General features: G+C 37.5%; 11 non-coding genes across 11 annotated transcripts; all 11 read right to left on the reverse strand.

The window, feature by feature from the left end:
• Nucleotides 1-202: 202 nt before the first annotated feature.
• On the reverse strand, nucleotides 203-276 carry TRNAT-CGU (transfer RNA threonine (anticodon CGU)). The gene has a single exon. It is a non-coding gene; the product is annotated as a tRNA-Thr (tRNA).
• Nucleotides 277-489: 213 nt separating this feature from the next.
• Nucleotides 490-563, reverse strand: TRNAT-CGU (transfer RNA threonine (anticodon CGU)). The gene has a single exon. It is a non-coding gene; the product is annotated as a tRNA-Thr (tRNA).
• Nucleotides 564-1,279: 716 nt separating this feature from the next.
• Nucleotides 1,280-1,353, reverse strand: TRNAT-CGU (transfer RNA threonine (anticodon CGU)). Its single transcript has one exon. It is a non-coding gene; the product is annotated as a tRNA-Thr (tRNA).
• Nucleotides 1,354-1,565: 212 nt separating this feature from the next.
• On the reverse strand, nucleotides 1,566-1,639 carry TRNAT-CGU (transfer RNA threonine (anticodon CGU)). The gene has a single exon. It is a non-coding gene; the product is annotated as a tRNA-Thr (tRNA).
• Nucleotides 1,640-2,074: 435 nt separating this feature from the next.
• Nucleotides 2,075-2,148, reverse strand: TRNAT-UGU (transfer RNA threonine (anticodon UGU)). Its single transcript has one exon. It is a non-coding gene; the product is annotated as a tRNA-Thr (tRNA).
• Nucleotides 2,149-2,819: 671 nt separating this feature from the next.
• On the reverse strand, nucleotides 2,820-2,893 carry TRNAT-CGU (transfer RNA threonine (anticodon CGU)). The gene has a single exon. It is a non-coding gene; the product is annotated as a tRNA-Thr (tRNA).
• Nucleotides 2,894-3,381: 488 nt separating this feature from the next.
• Nucleotides 3,382-3,455, reverse strand: TRNAT-CGU (transfer RNA threonine (anticodon CGU)). The gene has a single exon. It is a non-coding gene; the product is annotated as a tRNA-Thr (tRNA).
• Nucleotides 3,456-4,172: 717 nt separating this feature from the next.
• On the reverse strand, nucleotides 4,173-4,345 carry TRNAM-CAU (transfer RNA methionine (anticodon CAU)). The gene is made up of 2 exons: nucleotides 4,308-4,345; nucleotides 4,173-4,208 (listed from the first exon to the last, which is right to left on the reverse strand). It is a non-coding gene; the product is annotated as a tRNA-Met (tRNA).
• Nucleotides 4,346-5,057: 712 nt separating this feature from the next.
• On the reverse strand, nucleotides 5,058-5,131 carry TRNAT-CGU (transfer RNA threonine (anticodon CGU)). Its single transcript has one exon. It is a non-coding gene; the product is annotated as a tRNA-Thr (tRNA).
• A 212-nt stretch (nucleotides 5,132-5,343) lies between these two features.
• Nucleotides 5,344-5,417, reverse strand: TRNAT-CGU (transfer RNA threonine (anticodon CGU)). Its single transcript has one exon. It is a non-coding gene; the product is annotated as a tRNA-Thr (tRNA).
• Nucleotides 5,418-14,830: 9,413 nt separating this feature from the next.
• Nucleotides 14,831-14,904, reverse strand: TRNAT-UGU (transfer RNA threonine (anticodon UGU)). Its single transcript has one exon. It is a non-coding gene; the product is annotated as a tRNA-Thr (tRNA).
• Nucleotides 14,905-16,723: the final 1,819 nt, after the last annotated feature.

The raw sequence follows: 16,723 nt of genomic DNA on the forward strand, positions 1-16,723 counted from the left end.
TAGAATATGTTTTTTTTGGTCTCAGAGGCTGATATAGCATGAAAAATTAAGAAAAAAAACATATTCTATATCATTTATATTTTAACATCCAATCAACAACTTATATTATCATGTAATTTAACACACATTATAATTATCCAGCTTTGTGTTTTAGAGACCTTTATAATTTTTTTATATCAATCAAATATAACAGATATAGAGAAGGCACTGCTGAGATTCGAACTCAGGATCTCCTGTTTACGAGACAGGCGCTTTAACCAACTAAGCCACAGCGCCCTGTAGTAGCATTTGTTTTTTTTGGTCTCAGAGGCTGATATAGCATGACAAATTAATAAAAAAAAACACATTCTATATCATTTATATTTTAACATCCAATCAACAACTTATATTATCATGTAATTTAACACACATTATAATTATCCAGCTTTGTGTTTTTAGAGACCTTTATAATTTTTTTTATATCAATTTAATAATTGACAGATTTAGAGAAGGCACTGCTGAGATTCGAACTCAGGATCTCCTGTTTACGAGACAGGCACTTTAACCAACTAAGCCACAGCGCCTTGTTGTACCATTTGTTTTTTTTGGTCTCAGAGGCTGATATAGCATGAAAAATTAAGAAAAAAAAACACATTCTAGGCACTTATACACTTAAAGATAAAAACAATAGGGAAAATGCTGTCAATTGGATTAAAATACTACAGATTTAGAGAAGGCACTGCTGTGATTCGAACTCAGGATCTCCTGTTTACGAGACAGGCGCTTTAACCAACTAAGCCACTGCGCCCTGTAGTAGCATTTGTTTTTTTTGGTCTCAGAGGCTGATATAGCATGACAAATTAATAAAAAAAACACATTCTATATCATTTATATTTTAACATTCAATCATCAACTTATATTATCATGTAATTTAACACACATTATAATTATCCAGCTTTGTGTTTTTAGAGACCTTTATAATTTTTTTTATATAAATTAAATATGACAGATTTAGAGAAGGCACTGCTGAGATTCAAACTCAGGATCTCCTGTTTACTAGACAGGTGCTTTAACCAACTAAGCCACAGCGCCTTGACGTAGAATATGTTTTTTTTGGTCTCAGAGGCTGATATAGCATGAAAAATTAAGAAAAAAAACATATTCTATATCATTTATATTTTAACATCCAATCAACAACTTATATTATCATGTAATTTAACACACATTATAATTATCCAGCTTTGTGTTTTAGAGACCTTTATAATTTTTTTATATCAATCAAATATAACAGATATAGAGAAGGCACTGCTGAGATTCGAACTCAGGATCTCCTGTTTACGAGACAGGCGCTTTAACCAACTAAGCCACAGCGCCCTGTAGTAGCATTTGTTTTTTTTGGTCTCAGAGGCTGATATAGCATGACAAATTAATAAAAAAAACACATTCTATATCATTTATATTTTAACATCCAATCAACAACTTATATTATCATGTAATTTAATACACATTATAATTATCCAGCTTTGTGTTTTTAGAGACCTTTATAATTTTTTTTATATCAATTTAATAATTGACAGATTTAGAGATGGCACTGCTGAGATTCGAACTCAGGATCTCCTGTTTACGAGACAGGCACTTTAACCAACTAAGCCACAGCGCCTTGTTGTACCATTTGTTTTTTTTGGTCTCAGAGGCTGATATAGCATGAAAAATTAAGAAAAAAAAACACATTCTAGGCACTTATACACTTAAAGATAAAAACAATAGGGAAAATGCTGTCAATTGGATTAAAATACTACAGATTTAGAGAAGGCACTGCTGTGATTCAAACTCAGGATCTCCTGTTTACGAGACAGACGCTTTAACCAACTAAGCCACAGCACCTTGTTGTACCATTTGTTTTTTTGGTCTCAGAGGCTGATATAGCATGAAAAATTTAGAAAAAAAACACATTCTATATCATTTATATTTTAACATCCAATCAACAACTTATATTATCATGTAATTTAACACACATTATAATTATCCAGCTTTGTGTTTTTAGAGACCTTTATAATTTTTTTTATATCAATTTAATAATTGACAGATTTAGAGAAGGCACTGCTGAGATTCGAACTCAGGATCTCCTGTTTACAAGACAGGCACTTTAACCAACTAAGCCACAGCGCCTTGTTGTACCAATTTTTTTTTTTTTTTTTTTTTGGTCTCAGAGGCTGATATAGCATGAAAAATTGAGAAAAAAAACACATTCTAGGCACTTATACACTTAAAGATAAAAGCAATAGGGAAAATGCTGTCAATTGGATTAAAATATGACAGATTTAGAGAAGGCACTGCTGTGATTCGAACTCAGGATCTCCTGTTTACGAGACAGGCGCTTTAACCAACTAAGCCACAGCGCCCTGTAGTAGCATTTGTTTTTTTTTGTCTCAAAAATTAAGAAAAAAAATAAAAAATAAAAAATTGAGAAAAAAAAAACACATTCTATATCATTTATATTTTAACATTCAATCAACAACTTATATTATCATGTAATTTAACACACATTATAATCATCCAGCTTTGTGTTTTAGAGACTTTTATAATTTTTTTATATCAATTTAATAATTGACAGATATAGAGAAGGCACTGCCTTGTTGTACCAGGTGTTTTTTTTTGTTCTCAGAGGCTGATATAGAGTGAAAAATTAAGAAAAAAAACATTCTATAACATTTATATTTTAACATTCAATCAACAACTTATATTATCATGTAATTTAAAACAAATTATATTTATCCAGCTTTGTGTTTTAGAGACCTTTAAAATTTTTTAATATCAATTAAATATGACAGATTTAGAGAAGGCACTGCTGAGATTCGAACTCAGGATCTCCTGTTTACGAGACAGGCACTTTAACCAACTAAGCCACAGCGCCTTGTTGTACCAGTTTTTTTTTTGTCTCAGAGGCTGATATAGCATGAAAAATTAAAAAAAAAATATTCTATATCATTTATATTTTAACATTCAATCAGCAACTTATATTATCATGTAATTTAACACACATTATAATTAACCAGCTTTGTGTTTTAGAGACCTTTATAATTTTTTTTATATGAATTTAATAATTGACAGATTTAGAGAAGGCACTGCTGAGATTCGAACTCAGGATCTCCTGTTTACGAGAAAGGCACTTTAACCAACTAAGCCACAGCGCCTTGTTGTACCATTTGTTTTTTTTCGTCTCAGAGGCTGATATAGCATGAAAAATTAAGAAAAAAAACAAATTCTATATCATTTATATTTTAACATCCAATCAGCAACTTATATTATCATGTAATTTAACACACATTATAATTAACCAGCTTTGTGTTTTAGAGACCTTTATAATTTTTTTATATCAATCAAATATAACAGATATAGAGAAGGCACTGCTGAGATTCAAACTCAGGATCTCCTGTTTACGAGACAGGCGCTTTAACCAACTAAGCCACAGCGCCCTGTAGTAGCGTTTGTTTTTTTTGGTCTCAGAGGCTGATATAGCATGAAAAATTAAGAAAAAAAACACATTCTATATCAATTATATTTTAACATCCAATCAACAACTTATATTATCATGTAATTTAACACACATTATAATTATCCAGCTTTGTGTTTTTAGAGACCTTTATAATTTTTTTTATATCAATTTAATAATTGACAGATTTAGAGAAGGCACTGCTGAGATTCAAACTCAGGATCTCCTGTTTACGAGACAGGCACTTTAACCAACTAAGCCACAGCGCCTTGTTGTACCATTTGTTTCTTTTGGTCTCAGAGGCTGATATAGCATGAAAAATTAAGAAAAAAAACACATTCTAGGCACTTATACACTTAAAGATAAAAACAATAGGGAAAATGCTGTCAATTGGATTAAAATACGACAGATTTAGAGAAGGCACTGCTGTGATTCGAACTCAGGATCTCCGGTTTACGAGACAGGCGCTTTAACCAACTAAGCCACAGCACCTTGTTGTACCATTTGTTTTTTTGGTCTCAGAGGCTGATATAGCATGAAAAATTAAGAAAAAAAACACATTCTATATCATTTATATTTTAACATCCAATCAACAACTTATATTATCATGTAATTTAACACACATTATAATTATCCAGCTTTGTGTTTTAGAGACCTTTATAATTTTTTTTATATAAATTAAGTATGAAAGCTTTAGAGAAGGCACTGCTGAGATTCGAACTCAAGATCTCCTGTTTATGACACAGGTGCTTTAACCAGCTAAGCCACAGCGCCTTGCTGTACCATTTGCTTTTTTTGGTCTCAGAGGCTGATATAGCATGAAAAATTAAAAATTTATGAGACAGGCGCTTTAACCAACTAAGCCACAGCGCCTTGTTGTACCATTTGTTTTTTTGGTCTCAGAGGCTGATATAGCATGAAAAATTAAGAAAAAAACACATTCTAGGCACTTATACACTTAAAGATAAAAGCAATAGGGAAAATGCTGTCAATTGGATTAAAATATGACAGATTTAGAGAAGGCACTGCTGTGATTCGAACTCAAGATCTCCTGTTTACGAGACAGGCGCTTTAACCAACTAAGCCACAGCGCCTTGTTGTACCATTTGTTTTTTTGGTCTCAGAGGCTGATATAGCATGAAAAATTAAGAAAAAAAACACATTCTATATCATTTATATTTTAACATTCAATCATCAACTTATATTATCATGTAATTTAACACACATTATAATTATCCAGCTTTGTGTTTTTAGAGACCTTTATAATTTTTTTTATATAAATTAAATATGACAGAATTAGAGAAGGCACTGCTGAGATTCAAACTCAGGATCTCCTGTTTACTAGACAGGTGCTTTAACCAACTAAGCCACAGCGGCTTGTAGTAGAATATGTTTTTTTTGGTCTCAGAGGCTGATATAGCATGAAAAATTAAGAAAAAAAACATATTCTATATCATTTATATTTTAACATCCAATCAACAACTTATATTATCATGTAATTTAACACACATTATAATTATCCAGCTTTGTGTTTTAGAGACCTTTATAATTTTTTTATATCAATCAAATATAACAGATATAGAGAAGGCACTGCTGAGATTCGAACTCAGGATCTCCTGTTTACGAGACAGGCGCTTTAACCAACTAAGCCACAGCGCCCTGTAGTAGCATTTGTTTTTTTTGGTCTCAGAGGCTGATATAGCATGACAAATTAATAAAAAAAACACATTCTATATCATTTATATTTTAACATCCAATCAACAACTTATATTATCATGTAATTTAACACACATTATAATTATCCAGCTTTGTGTTTTTAGAGACCTTTATAATTTTTTTTATATCAATTTAATAATTGACAGATTTAGAGAAGGCACTGCTGAGATTCGAACTCAGGATCTCCTGTTTACGAGACAGGCACTTTAACCAACTAAGCCACAGTGCCTTGTTGTACCATTTGTTTTTTTTGGTCTCAGAGGCTAATATAGCATGAAAAATTAAGAAAAAAAAACACATTCTAGGCACTTATACACTTAAAGATAAAAACAATAGGGAAAATGCTGTCAATTGGATTAAAATACTACAGATTTAGAGAAGGCACTGCTGTGATTCGAACTCAGGATCTCCTGTTTACGAGACAGACGCTTTAACCAACTTAGCCACAGCACCTTGTTGTACCATTTGTTTTTTTGGTCTCAGAGGCTGATATAGCATGAAAAATTTAGAAAAAAAACACATTCTATATCATTTATATTTTATAGTTAAAACCTTTATAAAATATGAATATTGCATTAATATGCTTTTACATGTTTTCATCTCCTCAATGGCAAAGCGCTCCAATGCACTCATATATAGGTTTATATATGTATTTATGTGTTTATATGTCTATATTTGTCTGTGAATACATATATACACATATAAATACATACTGTATGTACACAAATAAAGACATCTATAAATATGTATATACACATATAAATACATACTGTATGTACACAAATAAAGACATCTATAAATACATATATACACATATAAATACATACTGTATGTACACAAATAAAGACATCTATAAATACATACATACACATATTTAGACATGTATATGTGTCTCATTGTAAAGCCTTTTGCCTGCCTTTTTTTCTAATACCTGAGACCTCATATCTTTGAGCCCTTATTACTTCTGTATGCAATATATTTTGTGAATATTTTTTATTAGATGATGTTAACTGTACTGTTTCTCTTAGTCAATTTTTACGAGTACGTAAGATCGTCTCAGACGAAAGTTTAATTGACAAAAGACTTCATGTAAATTGTTATTCAGGATAATATGTATGATATGTATGATATATTTTGTTTTCAGTTTTTCTGCCTTTTCGTCTTAATATGAGATTTTTTAATATAGAATTAGTTACATACCACTAGATATCTACTTCTGTATTGAAATTGTAAAATAAATAAGATGATTATTGTTTTGTAAATAAGGAGTTAATTACTCCAGAGTGCCACCTAGTGGTGTAAGGGTATATAAGTATGTGTAACATGTTTGTTTGGCATGGCATGAGTTCCCAAACGTCGCCTGTCTTTTTGTCTATTTGAGTATGGAATAAACAGTTTTGCTGTCACCTGCTTGCCTTCTTTTTGTGATTGTTTGGGGCCTGGGCAGTGGTCCTAAGGTGAGGTGCATCCTATCCTGAGTGCTGGAATTCCTTGTGTTATATGTAACTGTACTTTGTCATGTATTTTTTATGTGTTTTGTGCAACTTTTTTTTTTTTTTTTTTACCCTTTGAAAAGCTTTATTGAATGTCCAGCATAAACAGAAATAACCAACAATCTTTGGCAAATAAACAAGAGTTGCATATTTAACATTGAGTTGAGTTACAGTCAAGTAAACAGTGCGTTAACAGTATTTTCAACATTGCTCTTGGTTCAAATATCTGGTACATTGTTCTCATCTTTCAGTGCATTATTATACATTATAGTTTTAAGCGTATCAGTCTTTTCAGAGTTATAATTAAGCTTGGGTATTAAGTCATACCCAGAATGTGAACAGTATCGGAAGGAAGAAAGGAGGAAGATGAAGGGGGGAAGAAGAGAGAGAGAAAAGAAGAGAGAAAAAAAAAAAAAAAAAGGGGGGGGGAGGGGAGAGGAAGGAAGAGATGGGGAGGGAGGGAATCATGAATGTGCGGGAGCGAGTGAGGGATATGGGCAGGAGCGGGGTTCACCCTTGTAGGTAAGCTATTCCTATCACCCAATGTGATATATATATTACATTATTAGTTCTCATAAGTTCTTTCATCTAGGATGTGTTCTCTATAGCGAGTCAGGTTGTGTATCTCCAGGGTCTGCAACAGCGTATCAATTAGAATATTGGTCTCTATTTTGATCTATTATATGCTTTTGCCTTCCCATATCATGACCATGTGTTCATGAAGGGCTATTTTCCCAGATCTAAGGTAGTGATACCTTTCCAAACCCAGCAGATCTCTAACTCCATGTTTCCATTCATTTAAGCTTGGCACTGTTACTGATTTCCAATACTTTGGAATTAGGCCCTTAGCGCAGTTCAGCAGCAAAAGAAATAGAGCACGCTTCGCCTCTAGCACCATCTTAGGCATGGCATGGTAGACCAGGTAATGTGGGTTTGGGGGCAAGATCATTTGCAGGAGTCGGCTGCACTCTCGGAAGACCGCCTCCCAAAATACACCTATTCGTGGACATGTCCACCATATGTGCATGATCGATCCCTGTTCTCCACAGCCCCTCCAACACTCTCCATTTGTCTGTGGGTAGATCTTATTCAGCCTTTGTGGGGTCAGGTACCATCGGCTTAGAAATTTAAAATGCATCTCTTGTAGTTTCATAGAAACCGATGCTTTCTTAGCTTTATTGAAGATCTGTAACCAGTCTGTTGGGGTGATATTTAAGTCAAGATCCTTTTGCCATGCCTCTGTATAAGAGGGCAGTGTCTCTTCATCGCCTGTTGACAGTAATTTGTACAGGCGTGAAACCAGATGGCCCGGTGGTTGAGCCATTGTACATATTGATTCAAAGGGCGTTCTCTCTCTTGTGAAAGCAGCCATATCACTTTGTCCATTAACGTAGTGATGAAACTGTGCTACTCTGAACCAGGAGGAGAATAGCCATTGATCCCATTCCTGCAGGCTCTCTTGGGCCTTGATCTTCCCGTCACAGAAAGCATTAGAAACCGCCGCTTCTGCTAACGTATATTTACGTCTTGGGGCATGTGTTCTGTATGCTAAAGCGTTGTCTGGGTTTTCATAAACCGGGGTTACGGGCGATGGTTTGGTAGAGATATATTTATCTTGCTTAACCAGAGAATCCCACACACAAAAAACGTCTTCCAATAGTGGGTATTGATGGATCAATGAGATCCGGTTCTCTGTCGAGACCCACGCAAGGGTGCCTACGTTGCCTCTTTGTAAGATCTCGCAGTCAAGGTCGATCCATGCCTTGTCCGGTTTGTTATGACACCAGTGGGCCAGTCGTTGTACATTTATCGCTTTAAAGTACATTTTCAGCAGGGGAACTCCAGCTCCCCCTCTGTCTCTAGGCAGATACATTGTTTTTTTCCTGATTCTCGGCCGTATGCCATTCCATATATACGCCTCCATTTCCGATTGGATCTGGTGGATAAGAGGTATTGCCGATAAAAGAGGTACCGCCTGCATTATATACAAAGCTCTAGGCAAAACATTCATTTTGATCGCATGGATTCGGCCCATCCATGAGATGGACTTGTTTTTCCATTTCGTCAGGTCCTCTTTCACTGCATCTCTAAGCAATTTGTAATTTATGTCGACAATGTCGGAGACCACTGGTGTCAGGATGATCCCGAGATATCTCAAACGATGTTTTGTCACACTAAGTGGGCAGAGCGTGCATGTCTCCTTGAAAGTATCAACTGGTATGGAGATATTAATAATCTCGGATTTGGTCAGATTAAGCAGAAAGTCCGAGACTTTTCCAAATTCCGCGAACTCTGCCAATAGTGCTGATAATGAGGCAGACGTATCAGATAACATCACAAGGACGTCGTCCGCGTACATGGCTAACTTGTGCTCTTTTTGCCCGACCACTAATCCCGAGATATTAGGATTGTTGCGGATTTTGCAAGCCAGCGTCTCCATCACTATTGCAAATAGTAGAGGAGACAGGGGACACCCCTGTCTCGTCCCATTGGTGATCTTAAAGGATTTAGAGAACATCCCATTGACTCGCACCTTAGCACTCGGTGATGAGTATAACGAGAAAATTGTGCGTATAATGCCGTTACCAAAACCCAGTTTAGCCAAGGCATGTCTCATAAATGACCAATTAACCCGGTCAAAAGCTTTTTCAGCGTCCGTTGACACAAGGGCCAACGGAGCTGAGTTGTTATGGGCGAAGGATATCAGTTGTATTACCCTAAGGATATTGTCCCGGGCTTCTCTGCCCGGGACAAACCCCACTTGGTCCGTGTGGACCAATTGTGGTAAGAGCTTAGAAATGCGATTAGCGATAACCTTCGCCAGGATTTTAATGTCCGAGTTAAGGAGCTAGATTGGCCTGTAGCTACTAGGCTGGGTCTCAGGTTTTCCTGGTTTATGTATGACTGTGAGGTGCGCTTCAAGCATAGAGTCGGGTAGTGAGGTCCCTTCTGACAGCTTATTGAATATCTTCAGTAAGCGTGGAGCTAGTTTGTCTGAGAATGCTTTGTAGTAGCGCATGCCAAAGCCATCTGGGCCGGGGCTTTTACCTCCCGGCAGGAGCTTGATCGCTGATTGGATCTCTTTGATCGTGAATGGTGCCTCAAGCTTAGATGCCTCTGCCTGTGTCAGCCCAGGCATCTCTATTCCATTTAAGTAGTCTAGTATGGCTCTCTCCTGGGGATCCCCAAGAGTTTGATCTCGCTCCTCTTGGACTGTAGGATGCAGATTATATAGGGTTTCATAAAAGCTTCCAAAGGTGTCAGCAATAGCCGACCCTTCTTGGTGTTTGTTACCAGAGCAGTCAGTTATCTCATATACATATGTTTTCAGTCTTTGGCGTGCTAGTGCTCGCGCTAGGAGTTTGCCTGCTTTGTTACTTTGTTCGAAGTAATACTGTCGGAGCTTAAGGGCTTTAGATTGCTGTTCAGCCTGTATATGGGTCAAAAGAGCTGCCCTGGCTTCAGCAAGGTCCTCCTGCAATGCACAGTCTGCAGGTCGTGCTTTATGTGCAGTTTCAGCTTGTTCAACTTTTTGAAGAAGGATGTTATATCGGTGTCTATGTTCCCTTCGAAGGATCGAAGTGTGTCTAATCAAGACGCCTCTTATGACACACTTATGTGCCTCCCATACCAAGTTATCATCTAGGTCACCTTCTGAGTTAATGCAGAAGTATTCTTCAATGGCGCAGTTTAACTTCTGCTTTAATAATGGGTCATCCAGCAAGGCCTCATCGAGGCGCCATACAAACGGGGTGACAGGCATTTCCGGCCATTCGATGGTGCATCTCACAGGAGCATGGTCAGACCAGGTGATCTGCCCTATATTGCTGCTGGTGGTAATAGATAATCCTGCTGGATCCGTGAGAATATAATCAATTCTCGTGTATTTCCTGTGTGGATGAGAATAGAATGAGTAATTCTTGGTAGATGGGTGCATTGTACGCCATATATCGTGGAGGACCAGGTCCCTCATGCATTTAGTTATTTGTTTCACAATTTTGTGCTTAGTACTTGATAGACCGTCTGAAGTATCTAATGTAGGACAGAGTGAAACGTTAAAGTCTCCACCTAGGAAGACAATCCCCTTCTGGTTTTCCAGGATATTATTTGTTAGCTTTTTAAAAAAGACATCCTGTGCCACATTAGGTAAGTAGGCGTTAACAAATGTTACATGTTTTCCATATAGCGTCCCAATTAGCATCAGAAACCTACCCTCAGGGTCTTTTATTGTCTGCTCCATCCGAAAAGGTACCCTAGTCCCGAATAGTATTCCCACCCCGTTTTTTTTAGATGGGCCAGATGCAAAGTGCGCTACTGGGAATTTTTGATTATACCATTTCGGTTCTTTAAATTTAGAGAAGTGCGTCTCCTGAACATACACAACGTCCCCGCCCATCCTCTGAAGGTCCCTAGTGACAATTGACCGCTTCCCAGGGCTGTTAAGTCCTTTGACATTGATTGTAATGAGGTCTATGGTAAGATTTCCGGGACCTCTCATTGTATCGAGCGAGCACTCTAGGGCCACCTAGTTCGGCTAATAAGGCAAGTGGGTGTGGAGGGGAGAGACGTTGATCAGGGGGTGGTAGGGGGGGGAGAGGGTAATAGAATGAAGGAGAGGGAAGAGAGAAAAAAAAAAAAAAAAAAAACGGGAAAGGTGGGCAAGCTAAATAGAAGATTGGGTGTGGTCAGTGTGGGGTATAGGCAGTAGGTAAGGTTCAGAGGGGTAGGTATGTGGGTGGGGTGAAGACAAATATCCCTATCTCAGGCAGGGAGGAAGAAAGTACAGAAATAGTTCGAAATAAGAATAAACTAAAGAGTGTAGAGTGAATCTCTACTAACAAGTAATACAAATCAAAGGGGGTAGTAACCCTTATACTCTCAGCAATTGGTTTATACTTAAGAATTCTATATTTTGTAGGTAAACACGACAAACAATAAACAAAACATATCTTCAGCTTTACTTATCGAGCCAGGGACATATTCCTTATAAAGTCCTGTCCATAGCCTAACTATAGTATCTAAGGTGCGCTATTAGGAATCCTATACACTTTCTAGTGGGCTGGGCATCTCAGTTCCCTTTTGGTCTCACACACCTATCCCTTTCTTCTCATACCTAGTGTCAGTACTCTATATCTCTATTGAGATCTATTTATAATCAGTGCTATGTTATAAAATATATGAGACTACCTAGTCGCTTGCGCATGAAATCTTTCTGAGGGGCGAATGACCTCGTGTGGGGAAGTTTCTGCTATCCATATAACCTCAGATATGCCTCAGGTTATGCTATACTCGGCTATGTCTCCCTCTCCTTTACTCCCTCTTTCATTCTCACCTTTCCCATTCTAGTTATTAATGATGGGGGGCTAAGGTGATCATAGAGCTTTTTAAATAGTAATTACATGAGGAGACTGTGTGATTTAAAAGATCGGTTGTCTGAGTTGCATAGGGTGGCGCAGTATTTCGCACCATCAAACCAAAGATAATAAGAGCATGTAATGGAGCATATGAAAAATAAAACAATTAACATAGGTCAAGGCTGTGGGTAAAAATGTACTGGTCCCAGACTCGATTCTATTACATAAAATGGTGAGCACAACTAACTGGTATGCTCCTAAATCTAATGATAACAATAAACATTTAAACAGTGCAGTAACATGTGCAAAATCAGTAATATCATTCTTTCTATTGTATTTTCTATATGGTAAGTGGTTAATGCTTGTTCACAGGTAGTCTACACATTTGCATTACAGCTAGAGGGAGTTCATTCAAAATTTCCAAGGGGGTGCTGTGACATATCGGTACAACTGTGGTTGGATATAGTCCCATAGGTCTGTGATCTTAAGCATGGCATACATAAATCAAAAAAGAATTGAAGTGTCCCAGACAATAACATTTATAATAACTACTATAGCCATGTGTGGGCCGCCAGTTGCTCTGCTGTCCCTGGGTGCTGGCTTTGTACATTTAATATGGAGCATGTGACATATTATAACTTTATCATTATCAGGCTAACTATGTGCATTCAAGATAAATTATATACTTAGCTGCTAGACATGAAGATCCATGTCTTGAGTGAAGCATCTATCCTTTATAATGTCCTGCAGCCTCAACATATTCACTTATGCAGACACAGTCCATTGTTCCAATGGGAGAGTAAGATGTTTAAGGCAGTCTTCTGTTTTGTGGGACTCTCTCTTCCATGTGGATTCCTCCTTCTTGTGCAGGTTCTGCTGCAGGGTGTAGAGGCCTTATTTGTGTTCCAAGTGCCTGGTTAAAAGCAGGTAGGTCAGATATTGTGCGATAAGTGGCTGTGACTCCATCCTTAGTGGCAATGAGACATGTTGGGAAACCCCATCTATATGGGATCCTTTGCTCCTTAAGTTGCAATGTCAGAAAGCGCATCTCCCTCCGTTTTTGAAGGGTTGCAGGGCACAAATCTGTATAGACCTGTATCTCTGTTCCCTCGTAAGATAGTGGCTGCCTATTTCTGGTGTGGCGGAGTATTTCCTCCCTGTCTCTATATGACAGGAGCTTGACTATAATATCCCTGGGGGGTGCTCTCGCTGGCGGCTTAGGTCGCAAGGCCCTGTGGGCTCTCTCCACATGAATATCCCCTTCTTCAGGGTTATTTTTGATGTGTTTAAACAGCTTCTGAATGTACTCATTGATTTCATTCGGGGTCACAGTCTCAGGAACTCCTCTCAGTCTCAAGTTATTCCGTCGACTCCTGTTCTCTAAATCTTCAATCCTTTCAGTTAGATTTTGAACAGTCATGTCTTGTGATTGAATACAATTAGTGTTATGCTGTACATCAGCACGCAGCGCCTCTTGTGACTCCTCTGCAAGTGTAACACGATGATCTATAGTGGCAATGTCTTTTTTAAGGGCCCCAAACATATTTTTCATTTCCATAATGGCCTCCTTTATATCTTTTTTTGATGATAAATGTCTAATATCTTCTTTTGTGATATAATCACACTGTTTAGGCTCAGTACCTTGGGAGGGAGCTGTCTCTTGTGAAAGTACAGGCTCTGTTATGTCTTTTGGTGGATTTTGTCCTGAGTCAGTAGGTATCAAATAACTGTCCATATTTGATGTATGCAGGGCCTTGTGTACCTTGGGGCCTCTCTTGCTTGTCATATTAACGTTGCACACAAAGTTGGGCCTATGTTGCAATTTTCCCTTTTCACATCTGTCTCTATCACTCCTTATTGTTAGGGGCTGTGTACAAGAGTAGCTGCTATTAGGGAGTGCGTATCAATCACAAGTGTGGCGGCCTAGTGGCATTTATTTCTCGGCCATTTAGTTAGTACCTCTATGCCTCCAGTTTTCCCTGCAACTATATAAGCAGTCCCCTTATGTATATGTAAACTGTTGTTGTGCTATCTAACTTGTGCTTCTGCAAGTGCACGCTCTTGCTCTCTATTGCACGTGTACTGCCAGTTACTTGCCACCTCTCCACTCGGTTTTGAACTACGCACCGAGGTGCCACTCACCACTCCTCCGGTCAGTCTTCTCTGCCGCGGCCACCTCGTAGGGATCTTTAGTGCCGCCTGCCAGTAGTAGGTAAGTCACCGGTGTATACCGGGGCCTCTTCCCGGCTCTGGGGTTTATTAGCCGCGGTCAGGTGTGCGCCGGCAAGCGCTTCGTTACTGGGTCTATTTCGGACCGAAAGGAGGGGGCTACTCAGATGTTGTCCAGTGCTCCGGCCGCTTAGTGTGCGATTCTCTGTTACTCCTCACAGGTAGGCAGCGGCACCGAAGGGCGCCAGATAGATGCGAGTTGTGACTCCTTCACGGCGTCGCTGTAGGCCTGGCTCTGCAATCTTATTAATATCCAGCCGTGCTTGATTAGGTGACCGCTTCAATGTATATATGTTCACCAGTCAATTGTGCTGCTTCAGGATCATTTTTAGTGCTGCATGTCGTGTTTAACCTTACACTGAGAGTATTTGGGTGTCAGAGCACTCTCAATGTGCAGCCATTAACAGTCGTGGCTAGGCTCCGCCCCTATCATTTATATTTTAACATCCAATCAACAACTTATATTATCATGTAATTTAACACACATTATAATTATCCAGCTTTGTGTTTTTAGAGAAATTTATAATTTTTTTTTATATCAATTTAATAATTGACAGATTTAGAGAAGGCACTGCTGAGATTCGAACTCAGGATCTCCTGTTTACAAGACAGGCACTTTAACCAACTAAGCCACAGCGCCTTGTTGTACCAATTTTTTTTTTTTTTTGGTCTCAGAGGCTGATATAGCATGAAAAATTGAGAAAAAAAACACATTCTAGGCACTTATACACTTAAAGATAAAAGCAATAGGGAAAATGCTGTCAATTGGATTAAAATATGACAGATTTAGAGAAGGCACTGCTGTGATTCGAACTCAGGATCTCCTGTTTACGAGACAGGCGCTTTAACCAACTAAGCCACAGCGCCCTGTAGTAGCATTTCTTTTTTTTTGTCTCAAAAATTAAGAAAAAAAATAAAAAATAAAAAATTGAGAAAAAAAAACCACATTCTATATCATTTATATTTTAACATTCAATCAACAACTTATATTATCATGTAATTTAACACACATTATAATTATCCAGCTTTGTGTTTTAGAGACTTTTATAATTTTTTTATATCAATTTAATAATTGACAGATATAGAGAAGGCACTGCCTTGTTGTACCAGGTGTTTTTTTTTGTTCTCAGAGGCTGATATAGCGTGAAAAATTAAGAAAAAAAACATTCTATATCATTTATATTTTAACATCCAATCAACAACTTATATTATCATGTAATTTAACACACATTATAATTATCCAGCTTTGTGTTTTTAGAGACCTTTATAATTTTTTTTATATCAATTTAATAATTGACAGATTTAGAGAAGGCATTGCTGAGATTCGAACTCAGGATCACCTGTTTACGAGACAGGCACTTTAACCAACTAAGCCACAGCGCCTTGTTGTACCATTTTTTCTTTGTCTCAGAGGCTGATATAGCATGAAAAATTAAGAAAAAAATATTCTATATCATTTATATATTTTTTTTTTAAATAAATTTTTATTTGAGAAAATCACTGGATACAAAAATATCAAACATAGGCAGTATTATCAATGATACAGAAAAAAGAAATAGTAGCAACTGTTAATATAGTTTCAGCAGTTTCAATGTACAAGCAATTAACAAGTTGTACAGCACTGCATTGTATACTTTTCTCATTTTTCAAAATTATATAGCGTATATAAACATCAAAAAACACAAGTGGGAACATATATATACTCTTATAGAATACTCAAAGAAACAAACTAAATGAGTGAGAGATGGAGAAAACACAGAGTGAGGAGCATGAGAGGGAATGAGAAATGAAAAAAGAAAGAGAAAAAGAAAAAAAAAAAAATTAAAAAAAAAAAATGAGGAGGGGCAGCTATCAGCAAAATATTAGGAGGGGGTGACCAAAGTCCATATGCTATCAGCTTGTTCAATTAGGGAATTTTTCCCACCAAGGTGCCCAGGTTGCGTAATAAAAGTCTAGTTTATCTAGAGCAGAGTGCGAGTAAGCTTCCATTTTTGAAAGAAAATTAATTGTGGCTAATATTTGTGGCATGGTCGGAGGAATGGGTTGTTTCCATGCTTTCGCTATTTCTAATTTAGTAGCCATTAGAACATAGATAGATAAAGCTTTATGTGTAGGAGATATAACTGGGAAATCTAAATGTAGTAAGCCAGCTTGGGGACTAAGTGTGATGGTGATACCTAGAGAGTGTAGTAGATTGGTTACCTGGAGCCAAACAGAGGAAACTCTAGGGCAGAACCACCAGATGTGTGCCTGAGTTCCCAGCTGTCCGCATCCTCTCCAGCAGGCAGGAGAGTGAGAGTCATAGATCCTATGTAGGGTCACCGGAACTAGGTGCCATCGTACTGCAATTTTGTATTGAAGTTCCCATAGGGACGTACAATGCAACAATTTTTTCGTAGATTTAAGTTCTCTATACCAGGAGTCAGCGTCGGTCGCAAAGTTCAAATCCATCTCCCAGG

Source organism: Bombina bombina, chromosome 2 (assembly GCF_027579735.1).
Source record: "Bombina bombina isolate aBomBom1 chromosome 2, aBomBom1.pri, whole genome shotgun sequence".
NCBI lineage: Eukaryota > Metazoa > Chordata > Amphibia > Anura > Bombinatoridae > Bombina > Bombina bombina.